At 39.6% G+C, this 19,590-nt stretch overlaps 1 long non-coding RNA gene across 1 annotated transcript in view; it reads left to right on the top strand.

The window, feature by feature from the left end:
- Positions 1–922: 922 nt before the first annotated feature.
- Positions 923–19,590, top strand: part of LOC143852041 (uncharacterized) — a 47,640-nt gene continuing 28,972 nt past the window's right edge. The window contains exons 1-2 of the long non-coding RNA XR_013236629.1: positions 923–1,171; positions 2,551–2,600. This is a non-coding gene — a long non-coding RNA (uncharacterized LOC143852041). The remainder of the gene's footprint in view (positions 1,172–2,550; positions 2,601–19,590) is intronic.

Consider the following 19,590-nt stretch of genomic DNA (forward strand, 5'->3'; position numbering starts at 1 on the left):
TGCCATCTTAATTCTGTTGAAAATTTATATTTTATGAATGTTTTTTTTTTTTTCTTTGAACAAAAAATTACAAATCTTTCTTTTTGGGTCCGCCCGGTCTGCAACTAGTATCTATATCTATATAAAGAGGAAGGGGGGTTTGCTATTCACCGCTGATGTAGCGGCCCTCCCCTTCCCCATCGAATCTACTTGGCATTTAATTTCTAACGTGGAATTTTGCTTTGCAAAAACTTCCGTCCAAAAGCCTTATACAAACAGATTCGATAGGAATGATGCCGATTAGTTTCCAAAACGATTCGAGCCCTTTCTTATTCCGAAAATCCCATTAAATCTCCTTCCAAAACGTTCCCAAATGTCACATTAAATCTCCTTCCGAAACGTTACCAAATGTTTTTAGTATCCTTTAAAAATATGGCCTTTATAATTAAACGTTACCATATATGACGGGATATGTGTACACAACACCAAAATTTGGTTGCTTGTAGATGGCTGGGAGAATAGGAGAAAAATAAGTCAAAAGAGAATTAGACAAGAATGGAAGATGGGGAGAATATTAGGAGGGAGATTTGCGAGTAGTGTTTGGTTGCACGAGGAAATTAGAGGAAGATGTAGGGCGTCATTATCAAAATATAGGTGGAAGAGAGAGAAAAGTAAGAGAGAGAGAGAGAATTTGACAAGAATTTCTCTTAATTCCCCCAACAGATTTCTCCATTTTGGTGAAAAAAGGAGAGAAGATTATGGAGGGAACATCTCCGCCACGTAGGCGACACCTAGGATAAAAACCAATAATGATGTCCAGAAGTTGTCTAGTAGTCAAAGGTGTAAATGACAACCAAACATGCTTTGGGGAGATCTCTGGGAGATCTCATGCATTTGAAACTCCTGCGATTCCCCCCCCCCAAAACAAGCAACCAAACAGATTATTTCCAAAGTAATAGGGACGCCCAAACGTTTTGTCTTCCCTTCCATTTCATCCCTGATTTATTTCCAAAATAATAGGGCAGCCCGAACGTTTTCTCTTCCCTTCTTCGTTCCAATTCCTTTCTAATTCTCTCCAATCTCTTTGACTTCTCTACCATTCCATCATTCCTACTATCCCATTGATTGCTCGAAGAGAGAAACTGCATCTTCTATTCAAGGTTTTGGCACTTGCAGAGGTAAGGAAGTGACGGTAATTTATCTTCCTCAATTTATTTTATGTATAGTCTTACTTTCACCCCTAAATCCTTCTCCCCCGTTTCATCTTACATAATATAGAAAGATATAAAGTGTTCCTTTCCTTTTTTATTTGTGCGAAAGTGAGATTTATAAAAAACTTCATTGTCACCCATAACGGTAGATTGTTTGTGATTTGTCATCAACCACTCTTTTGAAGGCAATTGGTTGAACCAGTGAGGTCATCCAATCTGTGGCATGGTCCACCATATGAAAGAGAATTTGTAATCATTTATAATCATACAAAATTGTGGCATGGAGAGAAACCTTCTCACCAAAATATGTGGTTAGTAATTAGGATACACAAGGACTTGAACAGCAGATAAGCTTTGTGATACAGAATATGTGTTTGAATTATAAATAACTTCATTGGCAAGGAAGTGTAAATGTGATTTCAGTTTTTATAGTAGTCAATTTAGTTGGTTTTTAATTGGTCTCCAGTACTTTTCAAAAACTACAGTATGGCTTACACCACAGAAAGAAGAAGAAGAACCAACCTTGATCAATTTTTATCAAGAGGCACCTTCAATTTATGTGGATATCCCTCTATACTAATCATAATCATATTATTTCCCTCTTAATTTGGAGAAGAAAGAAAATCCGGTGGATTTTTTTTGTTCGTTATTTCTAATTTATTGTTGATATGCATGCCAAGATCAAAGGTTTTTGTGGATTTCAAAAGAAATTTGTGAGAGGAATTGTAAATCGAATTTTGTGGTTTTGGAAAAAAAAAGTGAAGTAAAATAACTGGAATAAAACATGGGTCTATACACCATGATCATTATTTGTTGCTTCTTTGCTTATGATACTTTTGAAAATGTGTTCATGTTTGACTACAAATTTTCTCCATGATGTAAGCCCTTCATGCAGTTTGTGTTTTGTTAGGCCTGAGATACCCTCTACAACCACTGTCACGTCATCAGTGCCAGAAGATAATTTTCATCACATGCATTAGTATAATAATTAGAGACTACATCATTTGCGAACCTATGGATCTATCTTGGCATCCTTTATATTTTGGTTGTCAGTTTCTGCATGCTACTACTTATCTGCATTGTAGCTTGACTTTATTTGCTAACTCCTGCACTCTATTAGATAACCTTCAGAGTTGGTGACAAGAAGAAAAACAGGGGACTGAGAAAAAAAAAAGTGTTCTAGAAGTTGATTGTAGACATGATTGATTTTTTTTTTCAATGGTAGCCAATTTTATTGTAGTTAAAAGGGGACCGAGATGGTCGATACTTCAACTTTCCATTATGCGTATTCACTTGATTTTGAAATCATCCAATTTCTAGGCCACTACTAATAGCCTTTCACTTTCTCTTCATTTCTCAGAAGTACCGGCATTAGTAATAGAAGCCAGAGTTCTTCTCCTTTTCCAAGAGGTAAGCACCTTTCTTAATATTTGATATAGATTATATTTGATTTTTTACCTATGCAAACAAGATTGACCTTGCAAAGGAGACACTCTACCTGTTCATCTCTTTCCCTAACCTTTTTTTGAAATCATTGTTGATGACTCCTCTAGAGTTCTGTACATTCGGATGTAATTAACGCACTAATAGGGGTATTCCTAACCCATCTTACCCATAAAAAAGAAGAAGAAAAAAGGACCAACCCTGTTCAATTTTTATCATGAGGCACTTTCAATTTAGGTTGATATCCCTCTATATTAATCATAATCCCCCTTTTAACGTTTTTCGTTAAGTTTTCAAGGCAAACAAAAACGTTAAAGGGGGTGAATTTATCCTCATCCAGTGAACTGTTCTCACATAAACAATGGGGGGGATTTTATCCGTTTAAGAGGGGGGTGGAATATCATTTCCCTTTAGGATTTAGTTACATCTAATTTACCGAAAAACCATATTATTTAGATTTAGCCTGCTGTTGAACTTTCTGTATGGTATAGATGGATCTTTTAATTTTCAATTGGTATTTGATTATTGTAGCATTTCTTCATCTGATTAGATTGCAAAAAAAAAAGAAAGAAAAAAAGTCCTTCTAATCTCTGGACTTCTTTATATCTTTATATTTTTGGTATCATTAGCTCTCTTTTTTTTTTGTTGAAATGGCAATATATTGGAAGAATGGAACCGAGATGGTCCAAAAAATACAAAGAAAAGAAAAATTACATAAAAAAAAACTAGAAATACATTTCACGGAGGGAGATGATCAAACCATTCCAAACCCTCTTTATGGACCCCCGATCTCGCAAGGGAATCAGCTTCACCATTGGCTGATCTTCTAACAAATTTAAACACTATGGATGAACCTGAAACAAGGTTGGCGATTTCCTCAAAGAAGCTAAGAAAGCGCCACGGAGGTGCAATCTTCCCAGATAGCCAACTGATTACGTTAGAAGAATTACCTTCCACAAGCACCTTATCGAACATATCCCTACTCAGACGATGTATACCTTGGAAAGCCACTTTAACTTCTGCTTTAGATGAGTCGCTTCTACCAATTGGGCCACCAAAAGCCCAAGACACCACCCCTGCAGAATTCCTAGCAAGTCCACCAATACCTGCCGGACCCGGATTACCCAAACTAGACCCGTCAAAGTTTATTTTCAAATACCCTTCAAGAGAAGCCTCCCATCTTTGAACTATCTTCTCTCTCCTCACCCTTTCCCAACACACAATTCTCCAACCTTCCCATAGATCAAAAGCTGAAACAAATTGAAACTGAGGAAGACTCTTCGCCCAAAAAATCACCAAAGCAATAATTTTCATAAATAACCAGTAAGTTGACTTAGCCACTCCCATCGTTGACTCAGCACAAAGTCAGTGATTATCTGAACCTAAAAAAAAGAGAGCTTAATATGAGGAAGAATCTGTAGAAAGATCTATGAATGCCATGGGACTTAGAGGGCGTGGTGATCTTCTTCTTCGGCGATTGATGGGTGCCTGGTAAGCGGCTCGGAGAGATTCGGAGTTGGGTGGAAGTGGAGAGGGGGTTCTTCTCAAGCGAGTTCTACTCGGTGTGGCTTGGTCACCTTCCCTAGTTCTCTCCATTACAGCCTCGATTTCTTCCATCTCCGACCTGGTTGCTGAAGTTTCTGATGTAGAGGTTTCTACGTCGTACACGTAGGGCTCATCGTACTCCTCTTCTGTTTCATTTTCCGTCTCGGTGTCATCGTGGATATCGGAGCCGGAGTCTGGTGGATTTCTCCTGTCTAGTGACCTGCACATTTTTTTTGATTTGAGGAGTGGTTGTGTGGCTTTTTCTTTATGAGGAGAGGTGGACTTAGATCTTTTGCTAGTCCTGGAGGGTTTCGAGTAGAAGGTTGGTTTCCCGTAGGGGTGGCCACTGGTGCAAACTTGATCCCTTTAGGGGGAAATCCTATCCAAAGAGCCACTGGAGCAAATGCGGTCCCTTTAGGAGGTAATCTTGTCTACAGAACCCCCACTGAGAACCACTGGTCTTTGGTGAAGGACAAGAGAACTAAAAGAATTGAAAGGGTAGCGAGGCGAAGAATGCAAGAAGCCTTTGGGGACTGGAGATGTTGTAGATGTGGTTTTAGGAACTTTCAGAGAAGAAAGGTTTGCTGGGAGTGTAAGAAAATATGGTCAGGTTTTGATTTTAATTTTTCCCCTCACCAAGGGTAACTCCGGTGGTAGAAAACTTCGTTGGGATGGAAGTAGATCGGGAAGAGCCTTCTCAAAATTTAGGTGTTGATTGTGTGGATCCTCTCTCATTCGAGGGGCTATCTTATAACCTGGAAGCTGTTCCTCTGAAGTCTATAAGTAATGTTGATTTAGGTTTTTGGGGAAGGATCAAACAAGGGTGGTCAGGTGATTTAAAAGCGTTGGAAAATTGGTTGAGTAGCAGGAAGGATATTAATTGTGAAGTTATTGTTCACAAAATATCAGCAATGGAGGTTCTGATCTCTGCCCAGATAGGAGCTGACAGACAAAATTTAATTAATGTCTGGACAGAGGCAATTAATTCTCCTTTTCTGAACTTTTACTTTGGGGAGAAAAATTTAGTCCGGAAGGGAGTGCACACTGGTGGAGTGTTGAAGCTGTGCCACCTCAGGCTTGGTGTGAGGAAAATTTTAGTAGGATTGGGGAGAAAGTTGGAAGAGTGGTGGAGTTGGACCAGTCGTGCCAGGCTGGGGAGGGGTACTCTCTTGCAAAAGTGCTTATTTCTACAGTTGGGGTGATAAATAAGGAAGTACCTATCCAAGTCTCTCTGGATGGTGCAGTTAGGTGGGTGAGCGTAAGGATGGTGGAGGAGGTGGGGAATGTGGTTGTAGATGAGGACAGTTTGTCGGGCAAGGGTTTGGACGATGATGTTTTTTTTGAGGTGGGAGCTTCGGAAGGAGGTCATAGTAGCGAGGGTCTTGGTGGTGGGTCGGAGGAGGGGTTTTTGAATGATGATGATTCTCAGGTTGCAGAGGTGCCCAGAGTGGAAGAAGGAGTTTACGTTAGCATTGAATGCTATCCTGCGCTGCATGGGGCGCAGGATAGCCCTCTAACATCTGGCGGAAATTTTGAATTTCAAAATAGCCTGTCTCCCATAGAGTACAGATGGCGGAGTGTGTGTGACTTTAGGCCTGTCTCATCAGATCTAGTGGACCCCACTTGCCGTATTAACAGCTATATGGATATTTATGAGGCGCTTTCTCCAAGATCTTCTTCAGAGGACTTTTTTAAATTTCATCGGGAGATGGATCTAAGTATAAGTCCGAATGGGCTGCGGGAGGTGGGCTCTATTGAAGAAATCCTTAATCCTTTTTGGGAAGTGGATCAGGAGCTTGGTGGTGGTGGTGGGTCTGGGATGGTGGGCTCCCAATCGCCCTCAGTGGTTTCCGGACGAAGGGAGGTGGCCCATCTTCCGGAGAGGGTTAGGGGTGGACCCTCTCCATCTATTTTTGGGCCTGTGGGTCGGTGTGGCGTATGGGGTGCTTTGGAATCCCCTGAGGGTTACTCGAGTATTGGGATCTCAATTCCATTCCTGTCTAATCAATTACTCTTTACGAGTGGAATGGAATGCCCTTTTTCCTGTTGCTTGTCTTTTGTTCTCGCCTGAGGTAAAGTCTTTAAGATCAAAGACATTATCCCACGGTTGTAGCACGGAGCTTGAAGATCTTTCTGAAGAACTGGCGGATGTGGTTAGGCATCTAGATTTTGAATCAGTTTCAGAGGAGGATATCTCTGTGGAGGTGGATAGACTACAGAGGGATGATGTTCTGCTCATTGAGGGTTCCTCGGAGTCCCTGGAATTTTTCGGTTTTAGTGTCTGCTTGGCATCCAGGGCTATGGTGATAAGAGAATGTATCGATCCTTCGGTTTTTAAGCAAGTAGGGGTGGTCTCTTTGAATCTCGGAAGTATTTTTTAGACAAATCAGTGGAGCAGGTTTGTCTTTCGGAAATGGTAAATAATTTTAAAGGAATTATGGTTCGGTATAGTTATCCATCTGAGGCTAGGGAGCTAAGAAGGATCGAGGGCTGTCCTAAGCCAAAGTCGGGGCTAAGTTACTGTAGAAAGAAGAGATCTTGTCGCGACAAAGGAATAATTTTATCTGCAAATATGGAAAAGAATACAGACGGTGTCATGCCTGTTTCTCCAAAGCAGCCTCTGAAGCCCTTTCTGGAGAAAGTTGAAGTTCCAATTGGGGATACTATTTGGCGATTCTTCACTTGTGGTGGTTTTTGGGGGTAAAGTAGCAAGTAGCCCAGAAAAACTGGATGCGGAATCAGATAGTGTTTCATAAGATATTCAAATAAAGCCTTTGAAGGCTTGTTCGGAGACGGTGGAAGGGTTATCTGGGGATGAAGTCGGGGAGGTCGTTAATATGGAGGACATTGATGGTGTGGTGTCTCATATTCTGGGAGTTAGCAAGAATCTGGGATTGGTTTATGCTGGGTCGGTGGAGGATTTCATATCTGACATTAAAAGCGCTGAGTTAAGGGATTCAAAGGAACAAGAGTCTTTGCGTAAGGGTCCTATCGAGTCTTCAAGGAGGAAGATCAGGGAACTTCAGAAGCTGAGGATGGACATTAACTTTGGTAATGATTTGGTAGGTAGGGGTGTTCATTATTCGGTTAAAACCGAATAACCGAACCGAATTGGTTCGGTCGGTTCGGTTCGGTTTTTTTCCGTTTCGGTTAAGTTTCGTTTTTTTTTTTTGGCAATTCGGTTATTCGGTTATCTCCAAAAAAAATTCGGTTAACCGAAATAATCATAAAAAACCATTATTTTTTCAAAAAAAAGTGTGATATGGCACTCCAAAGGATGATCAAAACCGTCCATTTGATTGATCACAACTTAATTAGGTTGTGCTCAAAAAATCATTTCAATTGGATGATCCTAGCCCTCCGATCGAAACAAAGATTTAGCTTTTTTCCCTCTTTTTCTCCCACTATTTGGTTATTCGGTTTATTCGGTTATAACCGAATAACCGAATTTTTAATCGGTTCGGTTTTTAAAAATTTCGGTTCGGTTTCGGTTACCGAAATTTGATAACCGAAATTATTTCGGTTATCAAATTTCGGTTATTTCGGTTCGATTATAACCGAATAACCACCCCTATTGGTAGGGGACGGGGTTTCTAGTGATATGCAAAAAAGAAAACCTAGCGGGAGGAAGGGGAAGCCGTCTACCAAGTTAGATTTATAATGAAGATTGTATCTTGGAATGTCAATGGCCTGAATCATCAGGACAAAAGAATTCAAGTTAAGGAGCTGGTTAAGAAGATTAAGCCGGATCTCATCTGCTTGCAAGAAACCAAAATGGAGTCAGTTAATAGGGGAGATCTTAGAGGGTTGGGGATTCGGACTGAGTGGGAGTTTTCCTTTGTAGGATCTAATGGTGCCTCAGGTGGTATTCTTGTAGCTTGGAATGAGAACGTTTGGAAAAAGCAGGAGGAATGGATAGGAAGGTATTCTCTGTTGACTGCTTTGAAAAAGGAGGCAGATAATTCGATGTGGTTGTTCTCCGGAGTTTATGGTCCGGTTCTTCGAGTGGAAAAGGCTCTGTTTTGGAAGGAACTGGAGAAGGTCAGAGATGCTTGTTCTCTGCCGTGGTGCATTGGGGGTGATTTCAATGAGATTATGAAAGTAGGGGAAAGATTAGGTTGTGTAAGAACCAATTCTCAGATCAAAGCCTTTGCTGATTTTGTGGCAAAGTTTGAGCTAATCGATCTTCCTTTAGCGGGTGCTTCCTTCACGTGGTCCAGAGGTCCTAGTCGGAGTCGTCTGGATAGATTTCTTATGTGCTCAGGATGGCTGAATTTAGTTTCTGACAGCTCTCAGAAAGCATTGGTGCATTCGGTTTCGGATCACTGTCCCCTTCTTCTTGACCCTCATCTTGAGTCGTGGGGTCCTCCCCCTTTTCGATTTGAGTTGGCTTGGCTTAGTTTCCCCCAGATGGAGGATAGATTAGGGAGTTGGTGGTCTCATGCAGTTTTGAGGGCCCGGCGGATGTGGTGATTGGGAAAAAGCTTAGGTTTGTTAAAATCAAGTTAAAAGAATGGTCTAAGGAGCAAAATCAGCAGGTAAATAGTAGAAAGTTTTGGTTGGCAAATAGGATAACAAAATTAATCGCTTTGGAGGAGTGTGGTTTAAGCTCTGCGGAAGATTGGCAGGGGTTAGGGAATGTTAAACAGGAACACAAAGGGCTATTGCTGCAGGAGGAAATATCTTGGAGGCAAAAATCAAGGGAAAAATGGCTGGTGGAGGGTGATAAGAATACTGCTTATTTTCATGCGATGGCTAGTGCTCGAAGGAGGTCGAACAGAATTGAGTCTATTTCAGTAAATGGTGCTTTAATTAGCTCTAAGGAAGAGGTATCTTCAGCCATAGTAGACTTTTATTCTGCTCTGTATGCTTCAGAAGGAGTTCTTCGCCCTATTCCTGAAGAAGTGGAGTTTAAGAGTTTGAATCTGGAGGTTAGCTCAAATCTGGAACAACCGTTTGCAGAAGAGGAAGTTGAAAGAGGTCTTTTTTCGATGCCTAAAGATAAAGCTCCTGGACCCGATGGTTTTTGCCTAGCTTTCTTCCAAGTTTGCTGGCCGGTTGTGAAATGTGATATTCTAAGATTCTTTAGAGACTTCTATGAGGGGTTGACTCTTGACCGAGGCACATGGGCTACTTTTATAACTTTAATACCCAAGATCAAAGGTGCTACTAAGGTGACTGATTTTCGGCCAATAAGCTTGGTGGGGTGCTTGTACAAGCTATTGGCTAAGGTGTTAGTTGATAGAATTAAAGTGGTCTTACCCCATATTATCTCGGATAGTCAAAGTGCGTTTGTCAGTAAGAGGCAAATTTTGGATTGTTCTTTAATCGCAAATGAAGTTATCGAATCTTACTCGAAAAGTGCAGCTGGAGGTGTGCTATGTATGTTAGACATGGAGAAAGCTTATGATAGAGTGGATTGGGATTGCTTAGATTTTCTGCTTGGAAGAATGGGTTTTGGAAATCGGTGGAGAGGTTGGATGAGCAAGTGTGTTTCCTCTGCGTGGTTTTCCATCTTGGTAAGTGGTTCTCCAAAAGGTTTTTTCAAGTCTTCTCGGGGTTTAAGGCAAGGGGATCCCCTTTCTCCTTTTCTTTTTGTTATCATTGCGGAAACTCTTAGTAGGTTGATGAGTAAAGGTTGTTGCTTGGGTCTGCTGGAAGGTTTTGTTATTGGATGTGATAGAGTGGAAGTTTCTCTTCTGCAATTTGCTGACAATACCATTCTTTTCTGTGCCTCTGATAGGAAGATGATATTAAATTTGAAGGCTACTCTAAGATGCTATGAATTGGTTACTGGTCAAAGATCAAATTTTAGAAAATCTAGCTTGTTTGCTATTAATCTTCCCCCTTCCGAAGCTGATGAGTTTGCTAAGGTGATGGGGTGTAGGCTGGATTCCCTGCCTTCCTTGTATTTAGGGCTTCCATTGGGGGTGGGAAAACCTGGAAAAGCGCTCTGGACTCCTATAGTGGAAAGGATAGAAAGTCGGTTGGAAACTTGGAAGAGAAATCTTGTTTCTAAGGGGGGGAGACTCATCTTGGTCAAAGCAGTGTTAGCTAATATACCAGTGTATTACTTATCTTTGTTCAATTGCCCGGTTAGTGTAGTGTTGAGAATAGAACAGATTCAAAGAAGATTTCTTTGGGGAGGTGCCAATAGTAAGGGTGGTATACCCTTAGTGAAGTGGGAAAACGTTTGTATGCCGATAAAGAATGGTGGTCTAGGGATAAGAAAGTTGAGAGAGTTCAACCGTGCATTGTTTGGAAAGTGGCTTTGGCGTTTTGGTATGGAACAATCTTCTTTGTGGGTAACGGTGATTGGTAGCAAATATGGCTTTTTAAATGGGAATTGGTGCTCGGACGATTCATATAGTAAAAAATGTGGGACTGTTTGGCAAAACATTTTGAGGTTCAAGCAAAGATTTGAGGAGGGTATTCAGTTTAAAGTTTACAAAGGGGATTATATAAAATTTTGGGTGGATGCTTGGTGCTCTGAGGAACCCTTGAACACTCTTTTTCCTGATTTGTTCTCGGCGGCTTTGAAGAAAGAGGTGTTGGTGTGTGATTGTTTTGAGAGGGTGGACACCCAGGTGGTTTGGAAGCCTAGCTTCAGAAGGAATTTTTTTGACAGGGAGTTAAACTCCATTTCTCGGTTACTTTTTTTGATTGAGAATTGCTATATAAAAAGAAGTGGAGTGGATAAAAGAATTTGGATTTGGGATCCGTCCGGCTTCTTCTCTGTGAAGTCATTTTACTCTTGGTTGGTGCATGCTTCAGGCTCTCCTCTCGCAGCTAATGTTTGGAAATTCCTTGGGCCTCCATCAGTTTCCTTTTTTGGTTGGGCAGTCTGCTGGGGGAGGATTTAAACCATTGAATTTCTTAGAAGAATGGGAATGTGGCTGGTAGATTATTGTTCGCTTTGTATGGAAGATGGTGAATCTATTGATCATCTGTTTATTCATTGCAAGGTTGCAAGGGAGATTTGGGGCCTCATTCTAGATAGGTTTGGTATCTGCTGGATTTGGGAGAGTTCAACCGTGCATTGTTGGGAAAGTGGCTTTGGCGTTTTGGTATGGAACAATCTTCTTTGTGGGTAAAGGTGATTGGTAGCAAATATGGCTTTTTAAATGGGAATTGGTGCTCGGACGATTCATATAGTAAAAAAGGTGGAACTGTAACATTTTGAGGTTCAAGCAAAGATTTGACGAGGGTATTCAGTTTAAAGTTTACAACGGGGATCATATAAAATTTTGGGTGGATGCTTGGTGCTCTGAGGAACCCTTGAAGACTCTTTTTCCTGATTTGTTCTCAGCGGCTTTGAAGAAAGATATGTTGGTGTGTGATTGTTTTGAGAGGGTGGACACCAAGGTGGTTTGGAAGCCTAGCTTCAGAAGGAATGTTTTTGACAGGGAGTTAAACTCCATTTCTCGGTTACTTTTTTTGATTGAGAATTGCTATATAAAAAGAAGTGACGTGGATAAAAGAATGTGGATCTGGGATCCATCCGGCTTCTTCTCTGTGAAGTCATTTTACTCTTGGTTGGTGCATGCTTCAGGCTCTCCTCTCGCAGCTAATGTTTGGAAATTCCTTGGGCCTCCATCAGTTTCCTTTTTTGGTTGGGCAGTATGCTGGGGGAGGATTCAGACCATTGAATTTCTTAGAAGAAGGGGAATGTGGCTGGTAGATTATTGTTCGCTTTGTATGGAAGATGGTGAATCTATTGATCATCTGTTTATTCATTGCAAGGTTGCAAGGGAGATTTGGGGCCTCATTCTGGATAGGTTTGGTATCTGCTGGATTTGGGAGAGTTCAACCGTGCATTGTTGGGAAAGTGGCTTTGGCGTTTTGGTATGGAACAATCTTCTTTGTGGGTAAAGGTGATTGGTAGCAAATATGGCTTTTTAAATGGGAATTGGTGCTCGGACGATTCATATAGTAAAAAAGGTGGGCCTGTTTGGCGAAACATTTTGAGGTTCAAGCAAAGATTTGGGGAGGGTATTCAGTTTAAAGTTTACAAAGGGGATCGTATAAAATTTTGGGTGGATGCTTGGTGCTCTGAGGAACCCTTGAAGACTCTTTTTCCTGATTTGTTCTCGGCGGCTTTGAAGAAAGATGTGTTGGTGTGTGATTGTTTTGAGAGGGTGGACACCAAGGTGGTTTGGAAGCCTAGCTTCAGAAGGAATTTTTTTGACAGGGAGTTAAAATCCATTTCTCGGTTACCTTTTTTGATTGAGAATTGCTATATAAAAAGAAGTGGGTGGATAAAAGAATTTGGATCTGGGATCCATCCGGCTTCTTCTCTGTGAAGTCATTTTACTCTTGGTTGGTGCATGCTTCAGGCTCTCCTCTCGCAGCTGATGTTTGGAAATTCCTTTTTAGAAGAAGGGGATTGTGGCTGGTAGATTATTGTTCGCTTTGTATGGAAGATGGTGAATCTATTGATCATCTGTTTATTCATTGCAAGGTTGCAAGGGAGATTTGGGGCCTCATTCTGGATAGGTTTGGTAGCTGCTGGATTTTTCCAAACTCTATACCAGAACTAGTGTTAAGTTGGGATTTTGTGCCTTGGAAGAAGAAAGGGAAATTGCTTTGGAAGCTGTGTTTGATAGCTTTGTGATGGGTGATTTGGAAAGAAAGAAATTCGCGAGTTTTTAAGGGAGTGGCTAAGTCAACTTACTGGTTATTTATGAAAATTATTGCTTTGGTGATTTTTTGGGCAAAGGATCTTCCTCAGTTTCAATTTGTTTCAGCTTTTGATTTATGAGAAGGTTGGAGAATTGTGTGTTGGGAAGGGGTGAGGAGATAGAAGATAGTTCAAAGATGGGAGGCTCCTCCTGAAGGGTATTTGAAAATAAACTTTGACGGGTCTAGTTTGGGTAATCCGGATCCGGCAGGTATTGGTGGACTTGCTAGGAATTCTGCAGGGGTGGTGTCTTGGGCTTTTGCTGGCCCAATTGGTAGAAGCGACTCATCTGAAGCAGAAGTTAAAGCGGCTTTCCAAGGTATACATCGTCTGAGTAGGGATATGTTCGATAAGGTGATTGTGGAAGGTGATTCTTCTAACGTAATCAGTTGGCTATTTGGGAAGATTGCATCTCCGTGGCGCTTTCTTAGCTTCTTTGAGGAAATCGCCGACCTTGTTTCAGGTTCATCCATAGTGTTTAAATTTGTTAGAAGATCAGCCAATGGTGAAGCTGATTCCCTTGTGAGATCGGCGGTCCATAAAGAGGGTTTGGAATGGTTTGATCATCTCCCTCTAGGAAATGTATTTTTAGTCTTTTTTGATGTAAGTTTTCTTTTCTTTGTATTTTTTTGGACCATCTCGGTTCCATTCTTCCAATATATTGCCATTTCAAAAAAAAATAAAAATAAAAATAAAAAAATAATATATATATATATATATATATATATATATATATATATATATATGAGAAAACGGTTCCTACACACATGTGTAGATAAGTTATCTACACACTAGCTTAAAATACAGTGGGGGCCACATTATTTGGGTGATCCAAACCATTCATTTTTAAGGCCCTCACATAGATAGGGTGTCCACAAAAAATCAGATCCATAGGATCATCCTAACCATTCGAACTCTGGAGGCAAAAAATGGACTAATTTGTGAAGGTTTAAAGACATCCATTTTACCTCCACAAATCGTAGGGTTGGGACGATCCTATGGATCTGATTTTTTGTAGACACCCTATCTATGTAAGGGCCTTTAAAATGGATGGCTTGGATCACCCAAACAATGTGGGCCCCCACTGTATTTTAAGCTAGTGTGTAGAGAACTCTCTACACATGTGTAGGAACCGTTTTCTCTATGTATATATATATATATATATATATGAGGAAAGTGTTGGTGAGCTTAAGCGCCCAATCACATTGGGGCCTACTTTGTTAGGATGATACAAAGCATTCATTTGAAAGGCCCTTACATAGATGGGGTGTGTACCCATTTGAAGGGCCCTCATATGAGGAAAGTGTTGGTGAGCTTAAGCTCGCCAAACTTATGGTGAGCTTAAGCGCCCAATCACATTGGGGCCTACTTTGTTTGGATCACCACAGAAAATGTGGGACCCACGTGATTGAGGCGCTTAAGCTCACCAACACTTTCCTCATATATATATATATATATATATATATATATATAAAGCTGAATCCTATAAGCTATGGTGCTGCCACGTGGCAACCCCTCCTATATCCCGCAAATATCCTTCAAACCACGATACTCTTTATTATTTCCAAAAAAAGATAGATATGCAATTTTAAAAAAAATGGTAACTCTTTAATATTCCACGTAACTCTTTAATATCCTTCAAACCACGTTACTCTTTAATATTTCCAAAAAAAGATAGATATTTCAAAATGCATACGGTGAAATAAAATCGTGCCTGATATCCCGCCCTACAATATAGCCTACTATTATTTCTTTCGTTTCCCGATTTTTCTCTATAAATTAAGTAATAAAATCTCCCCCTTGTAAATGCATCCCCGTTTGGAATTTACACGCAACGTTGTGGCCACGTGGCACCCTTCTGTATGCCGAATTTCAAAAGTTAGAATTCCGAAAGTTGTTCGTATCTACGTAGAGTAGGAATTCCAAAAGTCACTTTCCTAAAAATCTGCACGTCGTATCTTATTAAATAGCAAAAAAACAGAACTTCATATATATATATATATATATATATATATATATATATATATATGAGGAAACTGTTGGTGAGCTTAAGCGCACCAAACTTATGGTGCACTTAAGCTCCCCAATCACATGGGTCCCACATTTTCTGTGGTGATCCAAACCATTCATTTGCAAGGCCTTATGATAGATAGGGGGTGTACCAAAAATCAGCTCCATAGGATCATCCTAACCCCTCCATTTGTGGAGGACAAAAAATGGGCAGATTTGTGTCTGTCCATTTTGTCCTTCACAAATGGAGGGGTTAGGATGATCCTATAGAGCTGATTTTTGGTACACCCCCCATCTATGTAAGGGATTTTCAAATGAATGCTTTGGATCATCCTAACAAAGTGGGCCCCCTTGTGATTGAGCGCTTAAGCTCACCATAAGTTTGGTGAGCTTAAGCGCACCAACAGTTTCCTCCATATATATATATATATAGAGGAAAGTGTTGGTGAGCTTAAGCTCACCAAACTTATGGTGAGCTTAAGCGCCTCAATCGCATGGGTCCCACATTTTCTGTGGTGATCCAAACCATTCATTTGCAAGGCCCTATCATAGATAGGGTGTGTACCAAAAATCAGCTCCATAGGATCATCCTAACCCCTCCATTTGTGGAGGACAAAAATGGGCAGATTTGTGGACAAATAATGTCTGTCCATTTTGACCTCCACAAATGGATGGGTTAGGATGATCCTATGGAGCTGATTTTTGGTACACACCCCATCTATGTAAGGGCCTTTCAAATGAATGCTTTGGATCATGCTAACAAAGTAGGCCCCAATATGATTGGGCGCTTATGCTCACCATAAGTTTGGTGAGCTTAAGCTCACCAACACTTTCCTCTATATATATATATATATATATATATATATATATATATATATATAGGATGCGGAACATGCAAGTTATTCTATTTCCATACAAAAATCACAAAAAAGAGAACTAAATCAGGAAAAAAGCGTCAAAACATCATAAAAATGTAAAGGATACTATCATAATGTGTTCAATATAATGGAAGCATTGCCTTAATGATGAACCCCACTGAAATGTGACGAGAGGTAGCCCAATATTTGAGGATAGTGAACTAAGTATCTTTGGAAGTCAACTGAGAAGGCCATCTATATAAAACATATATTACTTGGAAAAATCAAAGAAAGTTTAAATAGGAGAAAACATGATCAGTGGTTCGTTGAAATTGGGAATTAGGCTTTAGATGATGTTATTACTCATTGCAACACACTGTTGTTCTCTTTTCTAGAAAAGCATGGAGGTTTAGCCCCTCTCTCTCATCCAAGAGGATGCCCATGACATGGTGTGTTCACTGAGAAGGAAATTGTATTATTTTGATACTAAGTGGGTTACTTATGATTAGGGTTGCAACTCGGGTCGGGCGGGTCGGGTTTTCTAAAACCCTACCCTACCCGAGAAAGTACTTTCTCGGGTCGGGTCGGGTTTGTTTTTTTGGAAAACTCGAGATTCTTAAACCCGGCCCTGCCCGAGGTAGTTTTTCGGGTCGGATTGGGCCGGGTCGGGTTTCAACGGAAATTGGTCAGTTGATATCTGCAAATATTCCTTCAAGTTGCAATAGATATAAAATTCGTAAAAAAAGTATCATAATCTTTTGCCCAATCTGAAGGATACTCCACCTAGTATCAAAGATGAGATATAAAGAAATTAATAGAGATGAGATAAAAAAAAAGAATCAGGACTGAGAACCTTGCCAAAAAGGAATTTAAAGATGTGTACCTGATACTATTAGATTCGGACACTTGAACAACTAAAATGAGTTGAGAGAGGAGGTCGTTTATCTCAAAGGGTTCTTTTTTATTCGTGGGCTAATTTCGAAGGAACCCTAATCTCAAACCCAAATCTGGAAGAATATGAACCCTATTCCCAAACCCAAATCAAAACCCACATGTTAGAAAAGCCTAAAACATCAAATCTGAAATTGTCCAAAAAAAATATAGTGAGATAGAGAGGGGGTTTGTGGTGGTGGTATTGGTGTAACCTGAACCTGATTAGGTTCAGGTTCTTGGCAAAAACTTTGGGCTGAAAAAAAAACCAGAAAATGCCCTTCTTGCTTCTGCTCAGAGAGAGAGAGAGAGAGAGAGAGAGAGAGAGAGACCTTGGTTTAAGCTGAGGCCGGAGGCGATTCAGTTCCCGTCCAGCTGAGGTAGTGAGGAGGGGAGACGAAGGCCGGAGGCGGAAGTTAGAAAGTGAGGAGCCGGGTCAGTAACTTAGAGAGAGGCGGAAGTTATAACTCATAAGTATTATTTTATAATATTAAAAAAGGGAAGAAAGCGGGTTCTCGGGTCGGGCCAGGTTTTCCACCTTTAAAACCGACCCGACCTGAGAATCACTCGGGCTTTGGAAAATTAAACCCGACCCAACTCCTTACCGAACCCGACCCATGCTTTTTTCGGGCCGGGTTGATGCGGGCCGGGTTGATGCGACCCAAGTTGCAACCCTACTTATGATGGGTTTGAGTTTTCATTTGGGATGCTTGAGGGTGCTATTTGTTTTGTATTATTCTTACGCCTTTTTCTTATTTTTTGAAGAGAGGGAGATTTGTGAAGAAAAGGATGAAAGATAGTTAATTCTATTTTTCATATTTTTTTTCTCAGTTTGTGACTGAGTGGCCAATTATGGTCAAATTCCTTTTTTTTTGTAGTTTGTGACGGGATTTTTATGCAATACTAGTTCATTTTGGAAGAGGATTTGCTTGAACATGACTTTAAGTTAATTTATTGATGTGAAACTCGATTAGATATGAAATTCTTCATTGTGGATAATAACTGTACTTTTTATCATTCAAAAACATGCTACAACCATAAAACAATATCACTTCTTGCATAAGGGATACATATATATGCATGTTTTGTTTTTGATAAATAGATATTGTAGTCTCTCTATCATTTGATTCTTTGTTTTTCTTTGTTTTTGGTTTACGTTTTATCGATATTTTTGTTTTCTCCTTCCTTTATTACAAATACACATATACCGTTTCCTGCGAAGCTATTTGAAAAAGGAGAGGATCTGCTAATATTCCCGGTATTTATCCCAACATTAATCACTTCTTCCATGAGGGATACATATCTATGCAGGTTTTATATGTTGGAAATTTATAATGCTTTTGGTCTACATATATATTTTTCGTTCGCTTCATTTAACTCTTTTTTTTCGTTTGTTTCTTTGTTTTCCGTCCCCGTGCAACGCACGGATCTTCAACTACTTGCATATAATAGCCGAATGATATGAATGAAGGAATGTGATGGAGGATGGTATCCCAAGCACTTTGAGTAGAAAAACTGCCGTCCAAAGATGGCTTCCAACCCAAGCACATGAAGCTTCTTCTAGGGTGTAAACCATATCTTTCTAATTCTAGACTAATAGTACTTTCTAAATCAACCCAAAAGCAACTCCTTTGTGCTCTAAATTGTTAAAACTTAAGTAACTAAAACTAGTTTTTGCATAGAAAACTCGGAAGATAAAAAAAAGCTATCATGAAACTACTAAATTTAGACTTCCTACCTCCAAAAAATAAATGGAGACTATTTCTCCTAATACAAGTTACTAATCTCATCCTAAGTACAATACTTTCCAATTAAGTAAATGTTCAAGTTTAGAAAGTATACAGATTGTGTACATTGTAGTTCTGGTTCATACACTATTGACAACTTGAGGGATTTACGGAATTGGTTTATAAACTATTAGTAGTCTCTTTAACTCAAAAGGAGACCTTCTAACATGAAGCCCTACTCAAATGAACTCCCATTCCCCTTTTTGGAACCTTTTAAAGTGGAAAAGCTCAAAATTGTCAGTCTCTAAATTTACTGATTTGAGCTTTAAAAAGTATTATCAAAATTAGTTGTAAAATGTCTTAAAAATTCAGCATACATCGAAGTAGATAGGAATGCTCTGAAATGGAAGTTTTGGTTCTTTTTTGTAGTCGGGAGTCATTGCTGACATCAACAAGACACTCTTTGGACCCACATTTCCTACCACACCTTTTTTCATCCTTTTTATGCATGTTTAAATAATTCTTTGGGACTTTTGGGTTTAATGATTTGCATCACTAATTTTACATCTAGGATGTTTTCTTTTTTCTGCAACTTTTCTAATCTGGGGATGTTAAATTTGCATTTGAGTATATTTGATTAAATATTTGTGCAATGTGCTAAGTTTCTGCAAACCTTTTTCATAGATTAATATACCTCACTAAATTTCTTTTATTGTGACTAGGTGACTCTCTTGACCTAGTCTTTCAATTTTTAAACTATGAAACTCGTGTTAATTAACTACTTGCTTGAATATGTTCATAGATAATTCTTGCAGGAGGTTATCGAAAAGTTTACTATCATATCCTCTATTAGCACAACTGGATGGAAGGACTAGCACTTCTGTCACAAGAACCTTGTATTTGTAAAGATTTCTTAGAGAGAACAACCTCAATGGAGAAACTCTAAATTTAGCATAAAAATTCTCCTTTGATATAACATAAACATTAACTCTTTACGAAAGCTATATATTTATGATAAAAATTCTCCTTTGATAACAGAAACATTTACTCTATAAGGTTCATAAAAATTCTCCTTTGATAACAGAAACATTAACTCTATAAGGAGAAGCATATATCAGTGTCAATATTTACAATCTTTTGCTAATGTTGTATGCTGAAGAAGGGGAAGGAGCGGTTCTTTTATTCTGCATCCATAGAAATATCTATTC

This window comes from Tasmannia lanceolata, unplaced genomic scaffold (genome assembly GCF_043159265.1).
Source record: "Tasmannia lanceolata isolate RefF3 unplaced genomic scaffold, GAP_Taslan_0.1 ptg000018l, whole genome shotgun sequence".
In the NCBI taxonomy this organism is placed as follows: Eukaryota; Viridiplantae; Streptophyta; class Magnoliopsida; order Canellales; family Winteraceae; genus Tasmannia; species Tasmannia lanceolata.